The following is a 9,607-nucleotide window of genomic DNA, read 5'->3' as shown; positions in this document are numbered from 1 at the left end:
CTATTAGGAAACCATCATCCACATCTATATTGAACATCCAGGCACAACATTAACAAGTCACTTAAGTCTTTCCAATTTCATTTTTTTAAACTATAAAATGGGAATAATAAGTTCATATCACATAGGGTTGCTGGGGAAAATATATCAAATAGTATTTATGAAGTACGTGGACAGTTTTAATCACATGGTTAAAAAAAAAAAAAAAGGAAACCACTGCCGTCCTTCCAGTCTATTTCGACTCATAGCAAACCTACAGGACAATGTTAAACTGCGCTATAGGGTTCCCAAGGCTGTAAATCTTTACTGATGCAGACTGGAACATCTGCAACTGATGGGTTGAAACTGCCAACCTTTGGGTCATCAGCTCATTTCTTAAGCACTGCACCACCAGGACTCCTTAATCACATGATAAGTACTATATAAATAGTAATACCACCCTCATTTTCATTCTTCTTTCAACACCATTTCCTTGTTTTTGATACACCATCAATCTTTAATGATATATTTTGGATCTCTCTCTTTTGAACATAGAACAGTCATCACGATATCCCATGCCAGGACTCATCAACTTCCTTCAAAACTCATGTCTTGGAGATACACACATTCTTTCTGCTTTGGTCTTTAATGCCATTGGGTGAGTGATAAAAGATCCGATTTGAAGGTGAGTGCAACATGTGCTAAAACGACATGCCTAAGACATGCAAAGACAGCATGCTCTAAATACCAAGCAAAATTTCCATTCTGTTGCCACGGTCCTCCAGAACAAAAGCCCCAAGAGTCACGGAACACGTCAGGTTATACAAGAATATGTAGCACATGGTGTTTTGAGAATGAATGGGTTTTACCTTCTCCTCATTAGAAAACTCACTTCCTTCCTGGATGTGGAGCTCAATTTGAGTGTTACACTTAATGTTAACCATTCAGTTAGTTACTTTCCAGAGCCACTGTTTCAATACTTTTGAATTGTTGCCAGTAATCAAGGTACTCACTAAGGGGAAACCAGCCTACATCTGTGGTCAGTATATTATTTTTGTAGTTTACATTAATACATTCCTCACATAAATTGCATTGAGTGGTTTCTCTGATATGACAAAGAGATAAAAACAAGATGGCAGACATGAGTAGCTAAAAGAAGAAACAGAAGATGAAGTGGAGAAGGAGCCACGTAGAGACAGACAGGCCTTCTGTCATATATGATCATTTGTTGTAACACGCCTAACTACCTGCAAATTTTTAACCACAATGAGACTTAGTTACCTAATATATAAAATAATTATACTAATAATTGTTGTGGGATTCCTAGACAGTAAACGTGCCTTAAAAGAAAGTCCTGCTCATCTATGTCCAAAAATCAATCACTGAAAATTTTGTGGAGAACAGTTCTACTCTTACACACGTGGGGTTGCCATGAGTCCGATTCAGCTTAATGGCAACCAGTATACTGGTAGTATATGTTTTACAGAAGAATTGAGAGGATTGCAAATAAGACATGGAAGGTACTTTGTTGTTGTCATTTCAATTAGGTGCCATTGAGTCAGTTTTCAACTCATATTGATGCTGCATGACAGAGTAGAACTACCCTGTAGGGTTTTCTAGGCTGTAATCTTTACAGAAGCAGATTGGTAGATCTTTCTTCCACAGAGCCACTTAGATGAGTTTGAACCTTCTAGTTAGCAGCTGAGTGCTTCACCATTGCACCACTGAGTCTCAGAACACTCATTATTGTAAGTTATCAGAATAGTTCTTTGGATATTCAGACGCTGGTTAATACTAAGACTCACTGTTAGAGCACAGAAACAAAAAAATATGTACAATTCCATCTGATGTGTATTTGCAAGACCCGTAATTCTGAGATCCCAGAATCTTTAACTTTTAACATACAACAGGGACGGGGGAAAGAGCTGGAGGTACCTGAATGGCAAGACTTGTACCTGGTTCACACTGCATAAATTTACACCTACCTCTAATTTCTTCTTCTCTTCCTCTATAGAATTCCCATAGGAAAATGGCAGCAGGAAATCACTCCACAGTGACTGAGTTCATCCTTGCTGGGCTAACAGAAAAGTCAGAACTCCAGCTGCCCCTCTTTCTTTTCTTCCCAGGAGTCTATATTATCACAGTGGTTGGGAATCTGGGCATGATCACACTGATTGGGCTCAGTTCTCACCTTCATATCCCCATGTACTATTTCCTCAGCAGTTTGTCCTTCATTATCTCTGCTATTCCACTGTCATTACCCCCAAAATGCTGGTGAACTTTGCCACAGAGAAGAACAACATCTCCTACCCTGAATGCATGACTCAGCTCTACTTCTTCATTTTTTTTTATTATATCAGAATGTCATATGTTGGCTGTGATGGCATACGATTGCTATGTTGCTGTCTGTAATCCATTGCTTTACAATGTCACCATGTCTTGTCAGGTCTGCTCCTGGTTGGTAGTTGAAGTATATATTATGGGCGTGATTGGTGTCACAGTTCACACAGGTTATATGCTAAGAGTGGTTTTCTGCAAGGCTAAAATAATCAACCATTACTTTTGTGATCTTTTTCCACTAATGGAGCTTTCCTGCTCCAGCACTTACATCAATGAAGTGGTGCTTTTGTGTCTCAGTGCATTTAATATTCTTGCACCAACCTTGGTCATTCTTGGCTCCTATGTCTCCATCATTGCCAGCATCCTGCAAATCCACTCCACTGAAGGCAGGTCCAAAGCCTTCAGCACATGCAGCTCCCACAGCTCAGCTGTCACAATCTTCTATGGTTCTGCAGCCTTCACGTACCTTCAGCCATCAAATGTCAGCTCCATGGACCAAGGCAAATTGTCTTCTGTGCTTTACACCATTATCATGCTGAACTCCCTGATCTACAGCCTGAGGAATAAGGATGTCAAAAGTGCTCTAAAAAAATCATTGAGAAAAGACTATTTTGCATTAACAAAGATTTATAATTCTTGGAGAAGATCCAGTAAAGAAGGAGTCCAGAGATAGCAACATATATACATAAGTAGTGAGATTATTTCCAACACTCTAATATTTGGAAAAAGATCCCAAGGACAAGACTGGATTCATAGTGCCATGTGGAGGACAGTCACATGGAGGGCAGTGTCAATTCTAGGAAGTCCCAGAGGTCACCTGTAGTAATCCATATTACCTCCTATCATTTTTTTAAAAAAAATTTCAAAGACCTTCATGTGGGGAGATTATAAATTATATAAATGTCATTTGGAACTTTGTTAGATAAGATCTATCAGAATTCATAGAATGATCCTTTTGGTCTGTGATCTCTGATCTTAACATACTTTTGTGTATTGAATCTCTTTCGAAAAAAAATGATCTCTAAAATAAATAATTTTTAACCACTTGAAATCTACAAAATTCAATCCCTTCTAGTTACTAAGTGCAGAGAAGTGTATTAAGGAATGCGGAGGCAGATGATGGGTTTTGTTGTTGTTGTTAGGTGCTGTCAAGTTGGTTCCGATTCATGGAGGCCCTATGTACAACAGAATTAAACACTGCCTGGTCCTGTGGCATCCTACCAATCGTTGTTATGCTTGAGTCCATTGTTGTAGCCACTCTTCCAATCCATCTTGTTGGGGGACTTCCTCTTTTTCACTGGTGATGGTTGATAACACATAATTCCTGCCCACAAGATGACAACTCTGTAGTGCAAGACACTGATAGACTAATTATAGCCAAATATATTAAGTGTATTATTACTTATTTCTTTATGCTACATTCTTTTCTTCACAGTTTTAGCATTGTGCTACTACCCCCTTTCCTTGAGAATCCTATATTCATTTTCCCCATATCTAAAAGATTTTTGTTTTCACTCACATTACGGAATCACAGATGTAGAAGTGACGTTTTTGACCATGCACTGAAATCATACAGATCACTTATTCACATGCAAATTTAAAAACTGGAAAATTATTTTTGACTAATTACATGTACCCCTCCTCCCCAAAGACTCAATATTTATTCTGAAAAAAGAAAAAAACGGGGGGACAGAATTATTTCGTAGACAATAATTCCCTGGCCCTGAAATAAAATTTGAGAATCTCCCTCCTTACCTGGGGTTATGGATTGAACTGTGCCCCCCAAAAAGATGTGTCAACTTAGCTAGGTCATGGTTCCCAGTATTGTGTGATTGTTCACCGTTTTGTCATCTGATATGATTTTCCTATGAGCTATAAATCCTACCTCTGTGATGTTAATGAAGCAGAATTAGAGGCAGTTATATTAAAGAGGCAGGACTCAATCTACAAGCTTAGGTTGTGTCTTGAGTCGATCTCTTTTGAGATATAAATAGAGAAGCTAGCAGAGAGATATGGAGAATTCATCACCACCAACCATGAATAACAGGAAGGGGAGCACATCTTTGGACCCAGAGTATTTGTGCTGAGAAGCTCCTAAACTAGGGGAAGGTTGATGACAAGGACCTTCCTCCAGAGCTGACAGAGAGAGAAAGCCTTCCCCTGAAGCTGACACCCTGAATTTGGACTTCTAGCCTGCTAGACTGTGAGAGAATAAATTCCTCTCATTAAAGCCATCCACTCGTGGTATTTCCGTAGCAGGACTAGATAGCTAAGACACCTAGTAAAGAGGAAGTTTAAAATAGAAAACGTGACTCAGACGATAGTTTGGGAAGACTTCCAAACAATAAATTCCCCACTCTTCCCCTTTCCCAAATAAGCTCCCGTTGGTGCTTTTTAGAACAGCAACCACAAAACTCTTATTAGTCCTCCTCAGAGGCAATAAACAACAATAACAAAATAAACAGTTGCCTTGGAGTCCTTTCTACTGAGAACTCTCAGAAGCTCTTTGTGGCACCAGGTCCTGCCAGCTCCTCCTGCCAGTTGCTGAACTCCCACAACTTCTCTTGCCCATGGTAGCAGCACCTGGATGCATTTCCCCATCTTTCCCTAGAATGCTTCTTTAGACTTTTACAGACCAGATACTTCACTTTACTTTCAGGACCATTTCTAGATTAGAACTCCTGGTGTTTTTGTTTTAATGCTTCTGAGATTCTAAGCCTCCAAAACAGTTGCATTAAGGAGACAAGCATGGACATCTCCAAATAACATCATGCTTTTGATTGTTCGTCTGTATAAAGCTGTACCTAGAGGCAGAGCACAGGGCTACAGGGGCTTTTTTGACCGAGCGTGAGCATTTACACCTGGTTAAAATGTATTTTTAAATTCATCTGACTGGTCTGACATGCATTGCTTGCTTTGTCATTAGCAAATAGTTAACATTAGTACCCCAATGTCATATCACCCTTCACCTCCCACATGAAATCACAAGTTGTAATGAGACAGGTGACGATATTTTCCTCTTTGGAAACTGGCAGCAACTTCTTACTTGGCTATCTATGCACTAATTAGTCCTGATCTCCACATCTCATGTTTTAATCCTACAAAAAAATGTGTTTGTGTCTTCATCTGTATATATATATATACATGTTTGTATCCTTATATTTGTATATATTTATGTGTAACATAAATGTGTATGTATCTGTATTATACACATAAATGTATACTGCTTGGACATGTTTTACAAGGACTATGTATAATTTTTATTTTATTACTCCATATATTGAACAAATGACATACAGTGAGAAGTTTTTTTTTTTTTTTTCCGCACTAAAGGGTGATAGGTTAAATTAATTGTCTGTAAGAATTGTGTTTCAGAGATTTTTTAAAAATATATTTCCAGTGTAATGTATTACTTAATATGGCCCTTGTAGTCATGGTCTTTGTGACTCACACACATTGACTGAGTCAGACTATGCAAATAAAAACCAAACCATTGCCGTCGAGTCGATTCCAACTCATAGCGACCCTATAGGACAGAGTAGAACTGCCCCTACAGAGTTTCATGCAAGTGAGGTATACAAAATCTGTGATGGCTGGGTTTAAGTGTCAACTTGGCTAGTCCATGAATCCCAATATTGTATGGCTGTCCTCCATTGTATGTGTTGTCTGTCTTGACCCCTACATGTTGATGAGAAAGGACTGGTATAGACTGTGTCTTGGGTCGCAGCCTTGCAGACGGGCATGACTCAAGTCCTATCCTTACTAAAGTTATGCCCTTCTCTGGGGTTTGGCCTGCATCTAAGATATATGTTTGTGTCCTGGTGAGGCTCTTTCTTTCTCCATCTGGATCCCACTTCTGGGTAGTGATCAATTGACCTCAGGTTCTTGGGACTTAAGCCAGAGGCTTGCTGTCTGACCTGCCAGTTTTGGGATTTGCCAGCCTCCACAGCCCCACTGGCCAGTGGCCTATTGTGTGACCTACTTTGGCACCCTTTGGAGCCAGTAGACTGTGGCCTGGTCTGCCAGTTTGGGTTCATCAGTCTCAGCAGCCACGTGGGTCTGGAGAAGCCAACACCCAACCCACAAATTTGGGACTTGCTAGCCACCACAACCTCATGAGCCATTTCCTTTATAAATACATATGTATGTAGTATTATATTAAGGGAAATATATGAGTCACAATTAATTGAACTCACTTTTCATGGAAAAATTAACATTAAACTGGATATTTGAAAGAATTTTATTGTAGTGGTAGACAAAATCTTAGTTTTTTTATGTTTCTCCAAAAACAGAAAATAATTATATTTTCTCTAAAATTTATCTTGTGCTTAAATTGCAACTTTTATTGTCTGTTCATGATTGTAAAACTAATGCACAAAACTGGAAAATAGAGAAACCATAAGGAAGAAAGCAAAAATTTTTCATAATCTGACAATCATTCATGAGGAAGTTCAATGTTGTGTCTTCCTTTGTAAATGTGAATGTGCATTCCCTTTTTTCTGTTTCTTTTTGTTTTAACATTCACAAGTGACTCCAGTACAAAGTCAGAGAAGCTTGGTCAGGACCAGTGGGTGAGAAGCGGGTAGGTCAGAGGAATTGAATTTTCAGGGGCCTCCAGGAAGCTAGGGTTCTGAGAAAGCACTGGGCCGCTGGAATAGGCATAAACGTCAACCAAAAGTTTTTTTCACAGACATTTAATAATTTTATATAAAACATTTGTCTTGAAAGTAATCACTGACTCAGGAAAGTAGAAATAAATTACGGCCATATTTATTTGAATGTTTGCTGCATGGCCTTGGGCATTTGGGGCTTTATTGTCTCAGACTGTAGAACAGGGAAATGAGAATGAGGATCACCATGGTGGAAAACACAGGCTGTCTTCCCCTGGGTTGGCAAGTTGGGATCCTGGCAAAAATATGGGAAGATGCTTGAGCCATGCAAACAAACAAATGACTGCAAGGTGAAAGACAAAGTTTTTGAATACTGGCCTTGCCCTCAGTTGAGCAGATTCAAAGAGGTGGGAAAGAATAAATGTGTGACGACATGTTGAGGGAATTTGAGAGAGGATTTTTTTTTCCTTCTTTCGATTAATCAAATACTGTCAGTATATTGCCATTCTTTTTCTGATGGATTACATCATTTTAGACTGAAATTGAGGGAAGATTTCAGCAATGTGAAAGTTTAAACTATACTTGAGCCTGGACAGTGTCATTGGTACTCTTGCCAAAACAATAAATAAAACTGGGTAAAGTATATAGATTAATTGATTTTAGGCAATGGACAAGTATTACAAAACTATGATTGCTGAGTAAAGAAAAACTCATGATCTAAGCCTCACAACCAGGTTTGCCCTCTGCCAGGAGACAATTTCCTGACTGCTAGGTAGCAAACTGGTGTTCAAATGATGTGTGGTAGTCCCACCTATCTGAAGAGCAAGACCTCACAGACAGACATGTCTATTATGACAACCTGTTACTAGGTGCATACACATTTGGGTTTTCATGTATTTTGTCATCATAAAATATTTCTCTTTGCCCCTGGTAGATTTCTTTTTCCTTATATCTAGTTTCACTGATATTGATTTAGCTAATCGCTCCTCGGAAACTCTATGGGGCAGTTCTACTCTGTCCTATAGGGTTGCTATGAGTCAGAATTGACTTGATGGCAACAGGTTTGGTTACAGGTTTAGCATTGTTTTTACATCGTACATCTGTTTCTGTCTTTTTACTGTTTAACCTCCGTCACTTTATATTTAAAGTGTGTGTGTTTTTTTTGTTTTGTTTTGTTTTGTTGGTTGCTCAGCTGGTTATTTCATTTTTCTTTTAGAACACATGCATTGCTGGTTTGTTTGTTTTTTCTTTTCTCCCCTGACTTTCTCTACTTTTTAATTAGAGTGTTTAGATTATACTTAAAGTAATTTTTATTATGATTAATTACAAACTTACCATATTGCTACTTGTTTTCTATTTGTTAGAATGAATCTTTCTTCATTTAACTTGTATTCTTTTTATCTCTACTATTTTTTTATTGGCTTATCAGGAGCCCTGGTGACATAGTGGTTAAGAACTCTGCTACTAAGCAAAAGGCTGTCAGTTTGAATTCACCAGCCATGCCTGGAGAACCCTATGGGGCAGTTCTACTCTGTCTTACAGGGTCCCTATGAGTTGGAATTGACCGGAGGGCAAAGAGTTTCGTTTTGGCTTTTTGGCTTATCAATGAGTCCTTGAGGTGCAAATGGTTAAGCTGTTGTCTTCTAAAATGCTAAACCCATCCAGCACCTTCACAGGAGAAAGACCTGGTTATATGCTTCTGTAAAGAATGCAGCCAAGAAAAACTTATGGGGCTACTTTTTTTCTGTCACGTGGGGTCAATGTGAGTCGAGATCAGCTTGAGGGCATCTAACAACAATATTAAAAACATTGACTTCTCACTTAAACCTTTGTTTTTATTTTTGATGATCATTAAAGTTTTACCACTTTAGCTTATCACAGTCCATCTTCAAATCCTGTATAATGTAGGAAACTTACAGTATACTTTCCATTCCCTCTTCCCATCATCTGCACTACTGTTGTTATCTGTTTTATTCTACACATGTTATAAAATCCATAATACATTATGTGATGGTTAAAATTGCATGTCACCTTGGCTGAGCCATGATTCACAAGGTTTTGGCAGTTATATAATGTTTTGATCACTTCCCTGTTGAAATCTGATATGTGATCACCCCCATGATGGAATCTGCTGAGTGGTACCAGTTGGGGTAGGGCCAGTGGCGGCTATCTAACTCCTCACCCTTCATCCCTCCACCCTCCTCCACCTACTTACTTCCTGCTCACCTTGCTGGGGCTTTTGTTTGTTTGAATCCTGCAGCTGGGTCCCGTCCTCTGATTCTTGGGACTTGAGCTAGCAGCTTGCCTGAGGATCTTGAGATTCGTTGATCTTCACAGCCTGCTACAGCCCTGCACTCCAGCCTGCTGATCTTGGGTTTGCCAGCCCCTGCAGATATATGAATCAGGAGGATATTCTTTCTTACCCCACAAGCTTTGGGACTTCCAGCCTCTAAAAACTGCATGAGCCATTTCCTTGTTATGGATCTTTTTCTGTCTCTCTCTCTATATATACATATATACATACATACGCTTTACTGGTTTTGTTTCTCTAGATAACCCAGCCTAAGACACATTGCTATTATTATTCATTAGTATTTATATCTCAAAGAAATTTTAAGATGGCAGAAACGCCTTTTGTATTTCCCTCCATGTTTGCCAGTCTTTATTACTTTGTGTAGATA

General features: G+C 38.9%; 1 pseudogene; it reads left to right on the top strand.

Moving 5' to 3' along the window:
• Positions 1-1,407: 1,407 nt before the first annotated feature.
• Positions 1,408-2,989, top strand: LOC135227719 (putative olfactory receptor 8G3; annotated as a pseudogene).
• Positions 2,990-9,607: the final 6,618 nt, after the last annotated feature.

The sequence above is a fragment of the Loxodonta africana genome, chromosome 15 (assembly GCF_030014295.1).
Source record: "Loxodonta africana isolate mLoxAfr1 chromosome 15, mLoxAfr1.hap2, whole genome shotgun sequence".
Taxonomy (NCBI): Eukaryota; Metazoa; Chordata; class Mammalia; order Proboscidea; family Elephantidae; genus Loxodonta; species Loxodonta africana.
Note: the sequence above shows the minus strand (reverse complement) of the source record. Positions and strands in the feature narration are given on the sequence as shown.